The 12,957-nt window shown below is 47.3% G+C and overlaps 1 protein-coding gene and 1 long non-coding RNA gene across 2 annotated transcripts in view; both read right to left on the bottom strand.

Moving 5' to 3' along the window:
• LOC132416835 (NACHT, LRR and PYD domains-containing protein 2) overlaps positions 1-12,957 on the bottom strand; it is a 1,001,898-nt gene that overhangs the window by 709,154 nt on the left and 279,787 nt on the right.
• The window catches only part of LOC132416853 (uncharacterized), a 40,125-nt gene that overhangs the window by 10,765 nt on the left and 16,403 nt on the right, over positions 1-12,957 (bottom strand). The window contains exon 3 of the long non-coding RNA XR_009517735.1: positions 4,389-4,498. This is a non-coding gene — a long non-coding RNA (uncharacterized lncRNA). The remainder of the gene's footprint in view (positions 1-4,388; positions 4,499-12,957) is intronic.

Below are 12,957 nucleotides of genomic sequence, written 5' to 3'. Positions count from 1 at the left end.
GTGCACAGCAATGAAGACCCAATGCAGCCGAAAATTTTAAAAATAATTTAAAAAAATAATAAAGGCACCCCGAACACCCCAAGTGGGTTGATGGATAGCTACGTGATAAAACAGAGTAGAATGTCAATGGTTGAACCCAGGTAGTGTGTATGTGGGCAGTCACTGTGACATTCTGTCAACCTCTCTGTGTGTTTGAAACATTTTCATAATAATATGTTGGAGGAAAAACTCAGCCTGTAACAGTCATCTCACCCTCAGTCTTGTTAGTCTCTTCAGTTATTAAAAAAAACCCTCCAGGCACCTGGCAAAACGTGTGTGGGAAGAGGTTTTATTTAAGGAGTCACTGGGATCAGTAGTCACAGTGCTGCAGAGCGCGTGTGTCACTGTCGGATCTCTGAGCGCGTGTGTCACTGTCGGATCTCTGAGTTGGGACCCTTCTCTTCTTTGGAAAGAAGCTTCCAGCAGTCCCAGCCTTAGTGGGAAGTCTATTCGGCCTTCCTCTGTGGCAGCTGTCTCCGCCGTTTGAGGTAGTATGTTTCTGACACCCACTCCCACATGTGTTTTTCCCCCGTACCACCAAGCAATTCTCCGGACACCAGCTGGGTGCCTTGCAGTTCACTCAATGGAAAAGATGCAAAGTATTTACATGGGAAGGGGCTCGGAGTTTTCATACTCTCTTCTCTGAGTAGCACCACCCTCCCCAAATCTCCACGTGTTCACCAGCCCGGAAGCTCTCCGTTTAAACCCCTTCCGTTTGGGGTTTTATGGAAGCTTCGATACATAGGCAAGATTGATTAAATCACGGCCATTGGTGATCGATTCAACCTCCAGCCCCTCTCCCCTCCCTGGTGGTTGGGGCTGGGGGGAGGGTGGTGAGACGGAAAGCTCCAACCCTCTAATCACATGGTTGGTTCTCCTGGCAACCAGCCCCACCCTCAGGTGCTTCCAAAAGTCACCTCATTAACAAATTCAGGGGCTATTGAAAGGGGTTTGTTAGGAATATCAAGACACCTTTATCACTTAGGAAATTCCAAGGGTTTTAGGAGCTCTGTGACAGAAACAGGGAAAAAGACCAAATTATATTTCTTCCTATAAACCACAATATCACAGGTAGACAGTGAGCAGGGGTCCTGGGCTCAACCTATCATATAGTCCCATGTGTGGGACTTTTCCTCTTGAGTTAAGGCAAAGATGCTTTGCCTCCTTTGTTTCCTGCCCATTCTCACAGCTTGATTTCTCTAGTCTTCCCTTCCGTTCCAAAAGCTACCCAGTATCTTGGTAATAAATTCCTTCTTGGCCAAAACTAACCAGTTATTTTCTGTTGCTTGCAGACTGAGACTCTGAATTGATACACTACGAATCAGAGTACAATCACTGCTACTTCTACTAACTAACCTTACTTCAGGGTTCAGTATATATAAAATGTTTTCAGGCATTGATCAACATCTTACTCTGCTCCGGCTGCTATAACAAAGAAGAGGCCAGGTGGCTTCTGGGCAACATTTATTTCTCACAGTTCTGGAGGCTGTCCAAGACCAAGGTGCTGCTAGATTCCATGTCTGGTGAGGGATCATTTTCTCTCTCCACCATATGAGGAAACCAGGACCCTCATCAGAATCCAACTATACTGTCACCCAGATCTCAGACTTCCCAGCCTCCAAAACTGTGAGCAATAAATGTTATTGCACTCTCTATAGCATTCTGTTAGAGCCGCCTGAACAGACTAAAACAGGACAGGTGGCTCTTTGCCGTTGGGCTGTCCTGCACTGCCCTGCACATTGCAGGGTGCCTGGGAGCAACCCTGGCCTCCATTCGCCAGAGGCCACAGCGTCACTCTCCAGTTGTGACAATCAAAAACGTCTCCAGCATTTCCTGGTGTCTATACTTGGGACCCTTCTCTTATTACTGTGGATTCCATGAGCCTGTGGTAATTATCCAGAAGATCCCAGGGACTCTAATTACCCAGCTGGTTCTAGGAGCTCCTGGTGCAATTACCCAGCTGGTGGTTCCTAAGGCTATACCATGATACCCTAGTTGCTTCTAGCTACTCTACATACTTCAGTGACTGTACATAATTATGGGCCAATTCCTAGAACCCTGCCGTAATTAGCTGGCCTTTTATAGAAATCCAATCATAACTACCCAGACAATTTATTTACTAAGTAGAGTGCCATTGAAGCTTCTAGTATTTAAGCCCCTCTTCTGGGTACCAGGGACATAGACAATACACAATACAGATTCAGAGTTCCATCTGTCTCCCTCTGCGAGAATATAATATCCTCAAGGGCAGGGATTTTTGTTTGTTTACTGATGGACCTCAAGAACCTCAAACAGTGTCTGGCACACAGTAGAGGATCAGCAAATGCTTATTGAATGAAGACATGAATTTGTAGGATAAAAAAAAACATTTTTCCGGGACTTTCCTGGTGGCACAGTGGTTAAGAATCCGTCTGCCAATTCAGGGGACAGGGGTTTGATCCCTGGTCCGGGAAGATCCCACATGTTGTGGAGCAACTAAGCCCGAGCGCCACAACTACTGAGCCTGCGCTTTAGAGCCCGTGAGCCACAACTACTGAAGCCCGCACGCCTAGAGCCCGTGCTCCGCAACGAGAAGCCACCGCAGTGAGGCGCCCGCGCACCGCAACGAAGAGTAGCCCCTGCTCACCGCAACTAGAGAAAGCCTGCACGCAGCAGCGAAGACCCAACGCAGCCCAAATAAACATTTTTCCTTCAACCTGGAAGGGAATTTCTCCACTGCGGCCACAAGAGGGAGCTCAAGATACAAGTTAATTCTTTGCAGCTCCAGGTGGGCGGTCTCTGCCCCTCAGCCTCCGGGACCAGGGCCAGGTGACCGCCCTCCCAGCCCCCCAACTCTCTCCAACGCCTCAACACATCCTTTCTCCTTGGGGAGCCTCCACCTCCCCTTCTGTACTGGGAGATGCAAATGCCTGGAATGAGCTGCTCTGAAGAGCAGAATGGACAGAAAATGCATGAACTTGAAGGAGCTTTAAAAACTACTGCCTGGGTCGAAACTCATCAAATGATATACATTAAACATGCGCAAGTTTTTAAAAAAAATATCAATTACACCTCAATAAATCTGTTAATAAAGAAATAAAATTTAAAATGACACCGAACTGTGTCGGAGAGCGGGTAATTTCCCCTGTACCCCTGTTGACTAATTGTGTCTGGACTAATAATAAAGTAGACACAAGGCAGATTAACAGGAGGAAAACAACTTTTAATTAGTTCGCACAGAGGACTCTTAGAAATAGGACCTCAGGGCTTCCCTCGTGGCGCAGTGGTTGGGAGTCCGCCTGCCGATGCAGGGGACGCGGTTCGTGCCCCGGTCCGGGAAGATCCCACGTGCCGCGGAACGGCTGGGCCCGTGGGCCGTGGCCGCTGAGCCTGCGCGTCCGGAGCCTGTGCTCTGCAACGGGAGAGACCACAGCAGTGGGAGGCCCGCGTACCACAAAAAAAAAAAAAAAAAAAAAAAAAACCTAAGAAGTGGCTAAAGCCAGCAACTTTTATACTTTTTAGACAAAGAATAAATTGGTGAGGAATTGACAGTACAAAGAAACTTCGGCTTTGGATGTTTAGTTGAAGAATCTAAAGAGTTTGGGCTTGGCTAGTAAATTAGTAAAGCAACAAGGTTTGTTTCTACAGGCTTTTTGGCTCCAAATTCCCTGTCTCTGAGGATAAGGGCGTCCTTCTACCTCCAGATGCAGGAAGGGTACCTCTCGTATAAAAGACACTTTCAGGGAGACACAGGTCAGAGTGTCCTCACATCAGCTGCTCCTCCAGCAACTTTAACACTAAATAAACAACATGTCTATGGTGGCATATTTTGGGGTGGCCCGCCCTAGCCTCAACAACAACAGTGCAAATCCAACAGCAGTGCAAATCCATGAGGCTAGCACAAGAAACTTGAACATCCCAGTACAATCAACAAAATAAGAACAATCAAAGGAACCGACAATAATGCCATCTCCCAAGGCAGTAACGTGCTTTAGAAAAAACTTACCGGGCTCCCTGGTGGCGCAGGGGTTAAGAATCCACCTGCCAATGCAGGGGACACGGGTTCGAGTCCTGGTCCGGGAAGATCCCACATGCCGTGGAGCAACTAAGCCCGTGCGCCACAACTACTGAGCCTGCGCTCTAGCGCCCTTGAGCCACAGCTACTGAGCCCGCATGCTGCAACTATTGAAGCCCAAGCACCTAGAGCCCGTGCTCTGCAACAAGAGAAGCCACCGCAATGAGAAGCCCGTGCACCGCAAGGAAGAGTAGCCCCCGCTCGCCGCAACTAGAGAAAGCCCGCGTGCAGCAACAAAGACCCAACGCAGCCAAAAATAAAAATAAATAAATTTATTAAAAAAAACACAACTTACCGACCATATACTTCCTTGTTCCCAGAGAAGAAAACATGCTCATAGAGGTTATCATGCAGCAGCGTCATTGTGTCCGAATATCAGTGAATATGAAAGCAGGATGAGTTCCACTAAAAATCAAAGCAGAAATAGGAGATGACTACAGTTAACTAAGGTCATGAGGATGGGGTCCTGACCCAACAGGACTTGTATCCTTACAAGAGGAGGAAGAGACACCAGGTACCTATCTTTCTCCGTGTGCGGGCACAGAGGGTAGACCACACGAAGACACAGGTAGAAGACAGCTGGCTGTCTGCAAGCCAAGGAGAGAAGCCTCAGGAGAAAGCAATCTTGCCGACACCTTGATTTCAGGCTCCAGGACTAAAGACAATAGATTTCTTTTAAGCCACCCAATCTGCAGCGGTCCCAGCAGACTAGTATAGGATGTAGATATCAAAGATCAGTGCAAATGCCAGCTCTGCTTTCAGCTCTCAGGGCTGTAGTAATTTCCTATGGTTGTTTTAACAAATGACCACAGCCTTTGTGGCTCAGAAAAACACCAATGTATTGACTTACAGCTCTTGAGGCAAGAAGTGTAACATGGGTCTCACTGGGCAGGGCTTCATGGCTTCTGGAGGCTCCTGGGGAGAATCTGTTCCCGTGCCTTATTCCAGCCTCTAGAGACGCCTGCATTCCTTGACTCGTGGCCCTGTCCTTCATCTTCACGTCTCTCCCTGACTCTCCTGCCTCCGTCTTTTAATAAGTGTCCTCGTGATTACGTGGAACCCACCTGGTTAATCTAGGCTCATCTCCCCACCTCAGGATCAGCTGAGTAGCAAACGTGATTCCACCTGCAACTTTAATAGCCTCTTGCACGTAATGGAACATACTTACAAGCTCTGGGACTTTGGAAGTGGACATCTTTGTGGGGGGAGCATTTTTCTGTGTACCACAATCTGCAAGAGGTCCCATCACCCGCACAGCTGCTGTGTGACCTTGTGAAGGGGATATTTCCCCTCTGGCCTCTCATTTCTTCCTCCGACCTGACAATAACCCTTTCAGTTGTATCAGGCAATTTTGAACAAATGATGGAATAAAAAGTGTCACAGACCCAGTGCAGACCTGGAAATTGCTTAACAGATGCTAACTATCCTTGTTATCATTAATGTTAATTATATAAATCGGAGACTTGATTACATTTCCATCACCCTACCTGCAAACACCCCCACCCCTGCCCAGCATCCACCAACACAAAGCCTCGAGGCCCAGCTTCCTTCACTCCTCAACCATTTGAGCAGTGAAAGACCCAGCTGGCCTGAGTCTGCATGGAATTCCACTCCCCCTTTCCCACTTGAACTGAACTGAAATGGGATCTCAGAAGAGGGTCTGAGCGGAATGAGATGATGATGTTCACGAAAGGAACCTGGTCCATCTCCTGGATTCTAGCAGCTCTCTGAAACATGGGAGATACAAACTCGCAACGTGCCCATCTCCCTGTGCCTGGTGGGGATCCAGCTACAGGAGAAACCTGGAGGAGAAGCATAAACCGACCCCTAACCCAGCCCCAGAGCGTCCCACCACGTGGAGCCCATCAAAAGGCTGCAGGATGAGTTCAGGAGAGGAGAACTCTTACCCAGGATTTTGGTATCTTAAAACAGCCTTTAATCCTGGATAAAACCCACCCCACACTCATTAGGATGGCTACTATAAAATATACCCAGAAAATAACAAGTGTTGGATGATTCCACTTATATGAGGTTCCTAGAATAGTCAAATTCATAGAAACAGAAGGTAGAATGGCGATTGACAGGGGATGGAGGAAGGGGGGTGGGGTTTGGTTGTTTAATGTACAGAGTTTCAGTTTTGCAGGATGAAAACAGTCCTAGAAACGGATGGTGGAGATGGTTGTACAACAATGTAAATGTCCTTAATTCTACTGAACTTGACACTTATAAACGGTCATGATGGTACCTTTTATGTTATGTGTATTTTACCACAATAAAAAAATGGAAAAAAAGTGGATAAAAGGAGGCAAAGTACAGTGGTTCTCTCTGGAGTATAACTGATGGGTAATGCTTCTGTGCGCTGTTCTGTATTTTTGAATATTCCACAACAGTCGTGAGTTTATCTGGAAATTTTTTTTTTTTTTGCCAAAGAGAAAACCACAAATGCTGGCTGATTTATTCACTTAGACTCTTAGCAGTCACTTTCCTGGGCCTATGTTGCGTTCTGGGGACAGAGATGAAGCAGCTTGTGAATTAGGGTAGGGGACAGATGTGGGAAATGTCCACATTATCTAGGCATTCTGTGATGTGGGATCTGACGGGAGGCAGCAGAGGGCGCTGCGGAGGAACGAAAAGGAAACTCCTACTTGAGTGAAAGGTTTGGGGTTGTGTTTGGGAAGGTGATGGGAACGGACACCAGTCTTAGAAGGGATCTTGGTACCGTATCTGTTCTCATTAAGCCTGTGCCTTCAGCGCCCTACAGGTAGCAATTACTTACGTATTTATTTTTGATTATCAGAGCATCACATACCAGTGGAGAAAAGAAACACTTTCATGAATGAAATTAAGACCATTAACTGTCCCAATATCCTGGGATAAACCACAATGGAAAAGAATATGAAAAAGAATGTATATACGTGTATAACTGAATCACTTTGTTGTACAGCAGAAATTAAAACAACATTGTAAGTCAACTCTACTTCAATAAAATAAATTTAAAAATAATAAATAAAAATTGATTGTACCATTTTCAAAATAAATCACAAGGAGAAACCTAGCTGTTCCTTCAACAAATGTCTGACATCGAGCAGGTACCCAGGAAAGAGCTATTCATTGGATGCAAAAAAAAAAAAAAGAGCATTAATTGTCCATTTGGAAAAATAAAACAATTAGATTCCTAATTTACACCATATGCAAAAATTAACTCCAGTTGGATTGAGAAACTAAATGTGGAAAAGAATCTAGGAAACTCCTCCTCGGTCCTGGATGTTATAAAGTTATTCTTTGGATGTTATAAAGTTATGCTTCTATAGCATGTTCTACTTATTTAAACAACACAAAACACTTTTTTAAAAATGTATTTATTCATTTTTGGATATGTTGGGTCTTCGTTGCTGCACACAGACACTTCCTCTAGTTGCAGCGGTGCATGGGCTTCTCACTGCGGTGGCTTCTCTTGTTGAGGAGCCTGGGCCCTAGGCACACGGGCCTCAGTAGTTGCAGCGCATGGGCTCAGCAGTTGTGGCTCGCGGGCTCTAGAGCGCAGGCTCAGTAGTTGTGGCGCACGGGCTTAGTTGCTCTGTGGCATGTGGGATCTTCCTGGACCAGGACTCAAACCCGTGTCCCTTGCACTGGCAGGCAGATTCTTAACCACTGCGGCACCAGGGAATTCCCATAAATACTGTATTGACCTTGATTTGATACCTAACAATACACTCTGGGATCTTTCCTTACTGGCACGTAGGTTATTTTCAAATACATTTCTCCATCATCTTCTAATTTCCACAGTGGTCGATGAGAAGTCTGATGTGATTCTGAGCTAGGAACAATTACTTTAAAAAATTTACAGAGGAAGAAGCAGACGCACAAAGAGATTAACTTGCTCAAAGTACAGAACTTATAACTGGCAGAGTCCAGAGTCATACATAGAAATCTAGTCTCTGGAATTGTATTCGATGATAATGCACTATATGCTTCCCTATACTTCCCATATTCTGTATGTATCTATTCATCTATCAGCATTCAAAAATATTTACTGAGGGCCTGCTAATGCAGGGGACACTGGTTTGTGCCCCGGTCCGGGAAGATCCCACATGCCGCGGAGCAACTAAGCCGGCGCGCCACAACTACTGAGTGCATGCCACAACTACTGAAGCCCACGTGCCTAGAGCCCGTGCTCCGCAACAAGAGAAGCCACCGCAATGAGAAACCCGCACACCGCAACGAAGAGTAGCCCCCGCTCGCCACAACTAGAGAGAGCCCGCGCGCAGCAACGAAGACCCAACGCAGCCAAAAATAAATAACTTAATTTAAAAAAAAGAAGAAGGAAGAAATGGATGCGTCATTTTCACTCTCTCATTCTCCTTCCCCTCTCTGGTAGCAGAGTACTCCAAGATCTTAGTGGGTGCTGGGGCCAAAAGTTGGAAGAATCCTGGGAGCATGTGTCACCCCATGGAGGAACTCCAACTGCCGAGCTGGGGGCACCCGTACTGAAGGGTTACATGAGCGAGAAATAAGACATTCCACTGAGACAAACTACTGAGCTTTTGAGGTTGATGTGTGGGGGGAAAAAAATCTAGTGTTACTAGAGGTTAGATATCACCCCTGCAATCACATGATTTTTGGAGACCTTTGACGTGTGTCTTCCTCATTAGACCGGGAGCTCCATTAATTTGCATATTCCAAATGTTCGGCACAGACTCAGGTCCTTAAGAGACACCCAATAAATATGTATTTGTTGAAACAACAAAAAAGGAGAGTCGCCGACTCATACCTCCCTAGGAAGGCGACTCGCTTCAGGCCCCACGTTCTACATGAGACAGAGCCGGCATCACAGTATCATTTACGTCTAACTCCTGTCGGTGCTCAGAGTCCCCCTCACACCCTAGGGCCAGCCTTGCCAATCTGGATGCGGTGTTTGGATGGGAGATTCAAGTCGGGCATGAGTGTGGTTGGACCAGTCCTCCTCTCCCACACCCCCAGTCAAGGGAAGGAGGAACTAGGTCATGTGGATGAACTTTCCGTTAAACCACTTAGTAAGAAAACCACAAGATGGTTCGGATTGAGTCTCTGACCACCACAGCCCGTACATCTGTCCGTTGGCAAGGCTGAGTCTTGGGCAGGCAGCATCGTGCCTGCCGTGTTTACTTTTTGGTTTTCCATTGGTGAGTTCTGACATGGCAGGAGGGGATCTCTGGGCTGGGGGACCAGGATGCTGAAAATCCAGGTCCTTCCCTAGACCATAGTCCTGGTTGGATTGATGCCATGGGACCTTAGCCTATGATTCAAGGGGGAGCAGAGACTATGGAAAGAAGGTATTGTCTACCCAAGCCTCAGGCTCCCCTGCCCCGGCCTTGAACCAGGGGCTTAGGGGCTTAATCAGATATGGATTCTGAGTGAAGAATGGAGTCCTTTAAACCTGGATTTCTCTACTAGGCCACAAGAGAGGAGGGAGAGGAGGCCACAATCTTGAGTCTGGGCCACAAGATTTGGGTACGAGAGAGTAAGTCTGTGTCCTAAAGTGCTAAGGTCTACACTGGGTCAATGCAGTCGACTCTCACCCGCAGAGCCGGAACTGGGTAAGAAAAGGCTGGGATGGTGAGCGTATTTGCGGAGTGCTTTTGGAGTCTAAACTCTCAAGTGCTTGGACTCCGTGAGATCATAGTTCCCTGACCAGGGCTCGAACTCGCGCCCCCTGCACAGGAAGCATGCAGTCTTAACCACTGGGTCACCGGGGGAGCCCCGTGAGGCTCTAGATTTGATCCCCTTCTAGAAAGCTACTCTAGAGTCATTTTCCTGGGTGATCCAGACTCGGTGTCAGACCAGAAGAATTCCAGGACCCTCTGGGGCTGGGAGCTGTCCAGGTCTGATGAATTCTGTCTGGATAGAGATGGAAATCCGGAGCTCTGGGATAAAGATGTCACCAGAATCACCCAACTACACGGGAGCAGACAATTCAGGCCTTCGCCACAGTCACTACGGCAGCTGAAGCCACGGCTGGCGATTTCAGGTTGGACGCCTATCCAGAGGTTGCCCAGTCTCAGGTCCCGCCTGTCGTGTTCGGATCAAGGGGGAAATGGATGGGCCACGTGGAGCCCTTCGCAGAGACAAGAACAGAGGGCGAGGGAGGTGAGGAACCAACCCCCCTTCACACGGCCACCCCCCTGTCCTCTGGTTGCTCGTGACATCTACCTTCAGCTTAGCCAGCACTGGGTGGGTTTCTGGAGAGAACGTGGAAATGCATGCCTTTAGTGTTCCTCAGAACTCCAGTGTAGCTGGTTCCTTCTAGTACCGAGGCGTCCATCAGCTCCAATGGTGCATCAGCCGGAGGGGTCATAATGACACGCTCCTTTGCTCTCCATGCTCCTGGGAGGCGGCTACCCACAAGGAGCTTTATTGTCTGGTCTCCCTTGCATCTGCTTGTGACTGTAGTAAGTAAATATAGCCAAGAAAGTTGGGCAGAAATAACGTGTATCACTTCCAGGCCAGCGACTTACAGGTGGACATACCCTTTCTGCTTTCTCTTTCTCTTTCCTTTGGTTGGAAGCAGAGGACACTGTTGCCCACGAGGATGGCGGGGCCACAGATGGAAGAGGCTGATGTTCCTGAGACCTCCTAAGACAGGAAATTCAAATCCTTCCCAGGAAGACCCACATTGGTCATGAGGAAGCAACAGACTCCCTTTGTGTTAAGACACTGGTATTTCAGGGCTGACCTGTTACAGTGGTGACTGTTACCCCTCTTTCATATCACAATGGTAGTTAAATAATTGATGAGTAGCTAAGTAATTGATTGATTCTAACCCCTCATTGGATGGAAGCTCTGCTGAGCACAGGGACCGTATCTGTTTTGTTCACTTCTGTATCCCAAACACCAAGCGCATGACAGGAAATGGCTAAATATTGGTCAACTGGCTTCTGAAGAAAGGGAGCTCACAAAACTCACATTTATGAAAGTTTATGGGGAAAGGGACTTGTCCAAGGTTGTTGTAGGAGACAGAGGAAGATCTCATTCCGTCTGACTTCTCAGCCCACGCTCTGCACTTCTTTCAATATCTTAACAGCCAAGTTTCCACTACACACCTACTCAGAGTGGCCAAGACCCAAAACACTGACACCAAAGGCTGGCGAGGACGTGGGGCAACAGAAACTCGCATTCATTGCTGGTGGGAAACGCAAAAGGGTACATTTTGACCATTTCGCAGTTTCTTACCAAACTCAACCTGCTTACTACCATATGACCCAGCAGTTGTGCTCCTTGGTATTTACTTAAATGAACTGAAAAGTTATGTGACCACCTAGAGGGGTGGGATAGGGAGGGTGGGAGGGAGGGAGACGCAAGAGGGAAGAGCTATGGGAACATACGTATATGTACAACTGATTCACTTTGTTTTATAAAGCAGAAACTAACACACCATTGTAAAGCAATTATACTCCAATGAAGATGTTAAAAAAAAAAAACAGAAAAGTTATTTCCACACAAAAACCTGCACACAGATGTTTAAAGCAGCTGCTTTTTCATAACTGCCAAAACTTGGAAGCAACCGAGATGCTGTTCAGCAGGTGAACAGCTAAGTAAACCGTGGTCCGTCCACAATGGAATATTATTCAGTGCTAAGAAGCTACGAGCTATCAAGCCATGGAAAAACACGGAGGAACTTGAAATGCTTATCTCCAAGTGGAAGGAGTCAATCTGAAAAGGCTACAGGCCGCATGATTCCAACTCTATGACAGTCTGGAAAAGGAAAGACGATGGATACAGTAAAAAGATCAGCTGTTGCCAGGGGTTAGGAAGGAGGGAAGCATGAACAGGTAGAGCAGAGAGGAATTTCAGGGCAGTGAAACTACTCTGTACGATACTGCAGTGGTGGACGCATGGCATTATACGTTTGTCCGAACACATAAAACGTACAACACCAAGAGTGAGCCCTCTTACGCTAATACGTATAAAATAGATAACTAATAAGAACCTGCTGTATTAAAAAAAAAACAATTCAGAAAAAAAGAAAAAGAGTGAGCCCCCATGTAAACTACGGGCTTTGGGTGGTTATGATGTGTCGATGTGAGTTCATCAGTTGTAACACGTGTACCACGCTGGTGCCAGCGTGTTGATAATGCGGGAGGCTGTGCATGTCTGGGGGCGGGGGGTGGACGGGAAACCTTGGTATCTTCTGCTTCAGTAGTTGTGGCTCACAGGCTCAGTAGTTGTGGCGCACGGGCTTAGCTGCTCCACGGCATGTGGGATCCTCCCAGACCAGGGCTCGAACCCTTGTCCCCTGCATTGACAGGCGGATTCTTAACCACTGTGCCACCAGGGAAGGCCCCTCTTCTGCCCAATTTTGCTGTGATCCTAAAACTAGTCTAAGAAATAAAATTCATTTGCGAAAAGAACCAAATTACCCATCTGACCTTGACGGTGGGTCGCGGATGGTGTTTCAGATAAGTGAGCAGCGGTTTGCTTGCAAAGCTACTGAAACATCTGTTATGCTAAGAAGCAGCCCTCACTGCTGATGGGGGTGGCGGTGAGAAGGACAAAGCTCAAGGAAAGGAGTTACTTCCCTTTTTCTGAGAAAATCTACAGGAAAACCGAGACATACTTGGGGTTAAGCTTCCACACATCCTACCCTGCATGTCTGTCTGTCGAGTTGGGCTCCACTGCCTACCTGTCTGACGAGTTGGGTTCTTTCGGTTCCTCTGTTTGCACGTGCTGGCCTGCCTCGCTCTGTCCCCTCATCCTCCTTGGAGAGCTTCCCTTGGCGATGAGCATGCCTGGGCTGCTTTCTCCCCGGGCTCTGTGATTCTGCCCTTGCAAGGACTTTCAGATGCTAATGATGGATGGTGACCATCAATCCTCCTGGGAGCAATGGG

The sequence above is a fragment of the Delphinus delphis genome, chromosome 20 (genome assembly GCF_949987515.2).
Source record: "Delphinus delphis chromosome 20, mDelDel1.2, whole genome shotgun sequence".
NCBI classification, from domain to species: domain Eukaryota; kingdom Metazoa; phylum Chordata; class Mammalia; order Artiodactyla; family Delphinidae; genus Delphinus; species Delphinus delphis.
This window is presented reverse-complemented; position numbering and strand designations above follow the sequence as displayed.